Raw genomic sequence first — 7,130 nt, forward strand, 5'->3', positions numbered from 1 at the left:
TGTGTTCCTTTCTGGTCTATGTTGCTTTTAGGGTCTCTCTTTGCTTAGAGGACCCCTTTCAAGATTTCTTGTAGGGCTGGTTTTATGTTTGCAAATTCCTTTAGTTTTTGTTTGTCCTGGAAGCTTTTTATCTCTCCTTCAATTTTCAATGACAGCCTAGCTAGATATAGTATTCTTGGCTGCATATTTTTCTCATTTAGTGCTCTGAATATATCATGCCAGTCCTTTCTGGCCTGCCAGGTCTCTGTGGATAGGTCTGTTCCCAATCTAATGTTTCTACCCTTGTAGGTTACATATCTCTTCTCCCGAGCTGCTTTCAGGATTTTCTCTTTGTCTATGAGACTTGTAAGTTTTACTATTAGATGTCGGGGTGTTGACCTATTTTTATTGATTTTGAGAGAGGTTCTCTGTGCTTCCTGGATTTTGTATTATATTCTTTTGATTAAAAATATGACTTAGTCAAAAATTTTCTTGTTCGCCTATTGTATCTACACATAGACCTTTTCTACCCAGAAATTGTTTAAAAGTGTTGTGACTGGGGCGCCTGTGTGGCTCAGTTGTTAAGCATCTGCCTTTGGCTCAGGTCATGATCCCAGGGTCTTAGGATTGAGCCCCGCATTGGGCTCCCTCCTTGGCCGGAAGCCTGCTTCTCCCTCTCCCACTCCCCCTGCTTGTGTTCCCTCTCTTGCTGTGTCTCTCTCTGCCAAATAAATAAAATCTTAAAAAAAAAAAAAGTGATGTGACCATCACCAAATTTTCAGGATAAAGTTCTTTATTTAATTTCATTTTAAAATGCAATAAATCACCTCATCATTAGACTAAAAACATGATAAAAACCACTTGTGAAAAAATATGTTGATGGCATATCTTAATTAGAAAGCTGTTCCAGAATATAACAATAATAATGATATTTACTTTTATTACTCTTTTTTGTCATCAGAAGTGATGTCAATATAATTAGTATATTTAGTACTAATTATTTATTTTATTTTAGTACTTTATTAGTCTTTTATTATTATGGTTAACTGGTCTTGGTAACTATTTGGCTTGATGCTAAATTTCAAAATAAAATATGAGACTAGATATATGAAGGTATTGAATTTTTAAAATATTTCTAATACTTTGATTACATTCTAAAATTTATCTTGCTGTATAGTAACATATTAATTTAAAGTAATAAGATGGTCTACATTAAACCAAGACCCCTAAGCTATAATAATTTCCATATTTCTCTTCATATTTATCTATTTTTCTTTCTCCCCCTCACCTGAAAATCCTAGGAACAATAATGGCCCTCTAGAGATTCTTTTGTGAGACTGGGAGAGCTTCCCTGACATTTTATTAAGGCACTTGAGTAAAAATTACTGAAGAGGCAAGTTCTACACAAAGGTGACAAATCAACTGGGGACTGGGACCTGTAGCAGTATCTTAAAAAATAATAATTTAGTATATCCAACAAAACATTTCCATCAAAGCATTTATTTTAATATGCTCCATTCTCTTCAGTTGGGCAAAATATTTTTCAAAAGAACAAGCACCGCTATCATCCAATAGTATCCATTCATTACTACGTGGCAGGCAGTGTGCTGGGAGATAGACTTACATTATCTCATTTAGACCTTTGTCAAGCCTGAAAGTTACGTATTTTCACCAAAATTTAAGATATAGCCAAACTAGGCTCAGAAAAATAATTTTGCCCAAACTAAAACTTACCAAGACTCCAAATCTTTATGATATTCCATTTACCATGAACAGATGAACCAAGCAGGACTTTTTTTTACAGATTTACATAATCTTTGAAACCTGGTCAATTTAAAAATTTTTCCCATGAAATTAACTAGTTGTTTTTTCCATCAAAATACACTTGTCCCTATCTTTGTCCAATGATTACATCATTTGTAAGGCTGATGACAAGACCATACAGTGTTTGAGGAAATATACTTAGCTTGATAGCATCTTGCTACATTTGTTCTTCCAGGACTGAATGAGATTCACTTTTGTTGTTTAGGATTACCAGTGTTTACTAATAGTTCATAAGTATCCTTCAAGTGCTTATTAAATCTCCTAGAATTCATGTTAGTTTCTGCATAGACTATCAGATCATGGATGCTTCAGGGCACCATATTGGTGTTAGTAGTTACTGGCTTGAGAACAAACCTCCAAGATGCTATGAGACAAATGGTTAGTTCTATCCATGGCTCTGGAACGGAATTCTAGAACCCTTGAAAAAACGATTCTAAACTCTATAAATACTTTAAAATGAAAATGTAATAAACATCTGGAATTTGAATAATTCTTTCTGACAGTTTGATCAGATAAATCACAGAGGGAAAGCTATAATGTATTCCACAAGCAATCTTTAGTATAATCAGGAGATTGGCTTTGTATTTTTATTTGAGCACTTATATCATTATGAGAAAAGTTCAAAAGTATACTCAAGGAATTTAGATTTAAATAATTTCTGGGGAACAAGTGCAAGAAAAGGTTAATATTTTTAAATGAGCAATATTATCATTATGGTATATTCCTTTTTGTTCAGCATTCTTGAATATCCTAAAAATAGATAAATGATAGAGAGATACTTAGATACATAGACACACACATGGACAAATTTGTTGGCTCTTGACAAATGAGATATTAACTCTGATGAATTCAGGAACTCTTTTAAAGCTCTACTTTACATTTTTAAATTAAAGTGATAAGATCGACTGAAGTTTCATGAGATACCAAAAATATTTAGCTCATTCAGTTCATCATGGTTAATTAAGTTATCCACCTGAACAAAATCCACACCTTACATTAAACCCCATGTCTCTATTTAAGGAACTTAAAATAAGATACTCCTCAGGAAGTTTAACAAAAATAAAGTCTTTTCCTCTATAAGAAAATAGGTAGAGGTCAGACTTTTAGAGATTTCACAGGATCAACAATAATAGGAATACCTGCTGTAAATATTGGTTTGAATATAAAATACATTGGCAGGTGAGAATGTTATTTCAATTAGGATGTTAATCTATTAGTTTTAGACAGCCCTAAGAGGTGAAAAAATGATAGATGATAGATAGATAGATAGATAGATAGATAGATAGATATAGACAGACAACAGAGAAGAAAAAATGATCACTGTTAAAATTTCTAGAGGAATTCATTAAAAGTAATTTTCAAGGAATAGGAATGAAGAAAGTGGATGCAAAATTTCATTTGTAATGTTGACAGGCTAGTATTAGTTAATATCTTCCTGACTTATCAGACTATTTGTTAAAATTCCAGAAGAAAAGACAGAGCACCCCAGAAGCCTCCCCTGGAGCTGATCTCTGCCTAAACCATGGGAAGTCTAAGAGATCCAACTGAAACTAGCTTCAATGAAAAATAGAGGTGAGAATGAGTCAATAAACTCAGATAGTAATAGAACAACCGTGAAGTTGGGACCTTCTAAAGGGATGCTTATTGATGTGCTTGTTGCTTTTTAAAATTTCCAAAATAAGATTTTATGAAATAGTGTGATGAGAAACAAGAAACTCAACTACAGCTTATCAAGTATTTTCTATGTCCTTGGGCTTTCAAAGGTATATCATCTCATCACATTTACTTCATCCAATCCCCACTCTAACTCTATAAGTTGGGTACAATTATGTCCACTTTAGCATTTAAAAAAGAGATCCTCAGAGAGTTTCCTAGATATAAGTGCATTTGAAACTTGTGGGCATATAAAAACTAACTTGGTTACTTGATTAAAATCCAGATTCCGGGCTTCTGCTCTTCTGAATTCCCTAATTCAGTAGGTCTGGGATGGCAATTGACAATCCATATTTTAAACAAGCATCCATGGTGATTCTTTTAGATTCAGCCAATTTGGGGAACACTGCTTTCTACTTAGCTGCCCTGTGAAAGAGAGGAGCAGGTCCTGAGTTTAAGAGACAGTCAAGATAATTTGAGAGAAAATAATTGTGTATATTTGTCTGTTTTAGAAGACAAGTTTGTCATCTTATAAGTGAAAGACAAAAAAATACATTTTTTGTTTAATTTCATGTGAATGTAGGACAAAGACACTTTTAGATTTGTGTTAACATGGCAACTGCAGCAGTGCAGAGATGCCCAATTCATTCATTAAAAATAACTCTTAACTAGTTAGCATAAGCCCAGTATATATGACACCAATATAAGCATTTGACCTATCAACAGTTTGACTGAAGGAACAGAAAACGTATACAGGAAATGGTTGCTTCCTTCTGGGGACTTAGATCATTACATTTAAGGGAGCACAACATATACACATAAAATATTAGGTAAAGGTAAAGTTCTTGCACAGAGTATTAATTTTATAACTAGGTTATCTACTTAATGAATGAATTTCAAAAACAATATGAGTTCCTCCCCCTGTAGGCATGAGCTGTGATGGGAGGGTCTCCTAGAGAAGTGAGCTGACATAGGACCTTGAAACACAAGCAAATATGTATGCTGGGGGTAGGGGAGATCACCCGGAACTACAAAAGGAATATGGTGCCTAGGGCCTGGTGAGGAGACTGACATGGGTGGAATGAGAGTGTGTTTAAGTAGGATAGAAATTCTTAATAGCTTTATTCTTAGCTAGGGAGATCTTTGGAAGAACTCTGCAGAATTTCCTTGACCTTGCACGTCATCTTAAATTGCATACTCATTCATTCATTCCTCCGCTTGAGCAATCATCCTTGTAGAGATAAACTTTTAATAGTATTATTTCATGCAAACTAATATAAAGCATTATCATCTTCTTTAAACTATGTCTCTAGTCATATTTACATCTTCCGCTGCAAAGACAGTTGGGCAATAAAATTTTAGGTGAAATTATTTTAAAAACAAAAACATTTTTGTCTTTTCATACAGTTTATCTAGTATATTGTGATTTCAGAGTCTGAATCAAAGGTCCATAAACTGTAAGACACCAGCCCTTAAAATCCAGAAGTGCAGAAAAATGTAATTTTCTTTACACTGTTCCTTTTATTTAAAAACAGAGAAGATAATTTTTAATCACTAATAGAGCCATATTAAGCAGATAAATGCCTTCAATAATCTGACTCAGAGGTTGCATGATGGTTAAAGAAAAAAAAATCCTTGTTTCCCTCCATGAAGCACGAATGGGCTCTTCAATCTGGTTTCCTTTTCTCATAACACTCATCTCCAGTTTGACTTCAAATGGTTTTATTTCTTGTTTTAAACTCATGTACTTGAAAATTATTGGTTTCAGGAGCAACACAAATTTAGGCAAGGGCTGATGGTATCTGTGCTATAATGGATACCCTCTCAGATTTCAGCAGTATATATCCCTAACAGAGATAAAGAGGAAATTTTTTATCAGTGGCATTGCTATCAGACCTAAAAGGATCAGAATATATAATAGTTATTATCTGACAGGCACTAGTTTATCCTTTACAGGAAAAAGAAAAAAAAAACCACTAGAAATGGTAAATGACTTTTTTCATCTCTAACCACCTTCTAAGCACTTGTTTTTCTTGCCCCCTTAGACTGAGATTACAAGCATGAGAACACCAGTGATGAAATAATCTTTTCTCATAGTTCCTCCACACACTACTCCTTGCATTGCACAAGATGACAGTGGTCAATAGAATGTACTCAAGAGCCAAGTGAGAACTGAGAAAAGAGAGATCTCCTGATGATGTCAGATAAAGCAGGTAAGACCTCTGGCTCCCTGCGTCAGGTCTCCCAGTTCCAACTCCGATTTCAGCCTCAGCTGTGATGGACAGCGCCACATTAAGTTCCCACTGACAGCTACTCATCTCAAGCATGCTACACGTATCTTTCTATTTTGTGCCCTGAACGTTCTCCAACACTATGGAGTCCACTTGCCCCACATGCAAGCACAGCCGTGAAGTACTGGGTTAATATTCCCAGTGGCAACCCCTAACTACTGGGGGAAGGAGCCAGTAGATAAATGCTCCTGCCTCCTCTCTTTGAGGCTGACAATTTTGGAAATACAGGTGGACATTCTGTCTACATCTCAGTACAACCTGGTAGAACCAAGCAAATGCTGCACAAACAAAAGCAACTACCTCAGTTACACACTACCTGCTAACTTTCATTACATCCCTGTCTCACGTTGCCTGCTCCTTTACTCCTGCTCCCTGGATTATCTCCAACATAAATTGTTTGCACCCAGGTTGTTGTCTTAGGCTCTACTTTCAAGGGAATGAAAATTAAGATAAGTAGGTTTGTTTACTACCTGCTATTGCTTTAGAACAGAGATCAGTAAACTTTTTCTCTAAAAGGGTAGATTGTAAATGCTTGTAGTTCATATAGTCTTTGTTGCTGCTGTTAAATTCTGTAATTTTAGAGTGAAAATAGCCACCGACACTACAAGATGAATGGGCATGCCTGCATTCCAATAAAACTTTATTTACAAAAACTGGTGGGCTGGATGTTGCCTATGAGCCATGGATTACTAATCCCTGTGACTCTCCTAAATTCTTATTGTAATGCATTAGAATACACTTAGATATTCCCGAGCTTAAGTATCCTAACAATAATAATTAATGAAGTTAATAATTATCTTTTATTAAAATTATTATGTACAAGGCTCTATTCCTGGCAGGTGTTTTACATACATTACCATGTTTTATTCCCAACATTTTCATTTCATTTATGAAGAAACTGAAGCTCAGAAAAGCTGTGCTGGGCGCCTGGGTGGCTCAGTTGGTTAAGCGACTGCCTTCGGCTCAGGTTATGATCCTGGAGTCCCGGGATCGAGTCCCGCATCGGGCTCCCTGCTCAGCAGGGGGTCTGCTTCTCCCTCTGACCCTCCCCCCTCTCATGCTCTCTCTATCTCAGTCTCTCTCTCAAATAAATAAATAAAATCTTAAAAAAAAAAAAGAAAAGAAAAGCTGTGCTGACCATTCCTACTGTTCACCAAATAGTTTTCTGCCTTCTGAACGCATGATTGGATTATAATTCCTGGTCCTTTTTCTAGTGAGGAAAGGCCATCTAATTATTTCTAGGCAGTGCAATGATAAGATTTAATTAATGTCAAATGATCCTCCAGAGCTCTTTTTCCCTTTGCAACAATCATTGACAAGTTCCAGATCCTGAGTCCCAGCTTGAGGACAATATGAGGAAGCAAATACCCAGTGACCATGTAA

Source organism: Leptonychotes weddellii, chromosome 3, assembly GCF_054177405.1.
Source record: "Leptonychotes weddellii isolate Sample4059 chromosome 3, ASM5417740v2, whole genome shotgun sequence".
Lineage (NCBI taxonomy): Eukaryota > Metazoa > Chordata > Mammalia > Carnivora > Phocidae > Leptonychotes > Leptonychotes weddellii.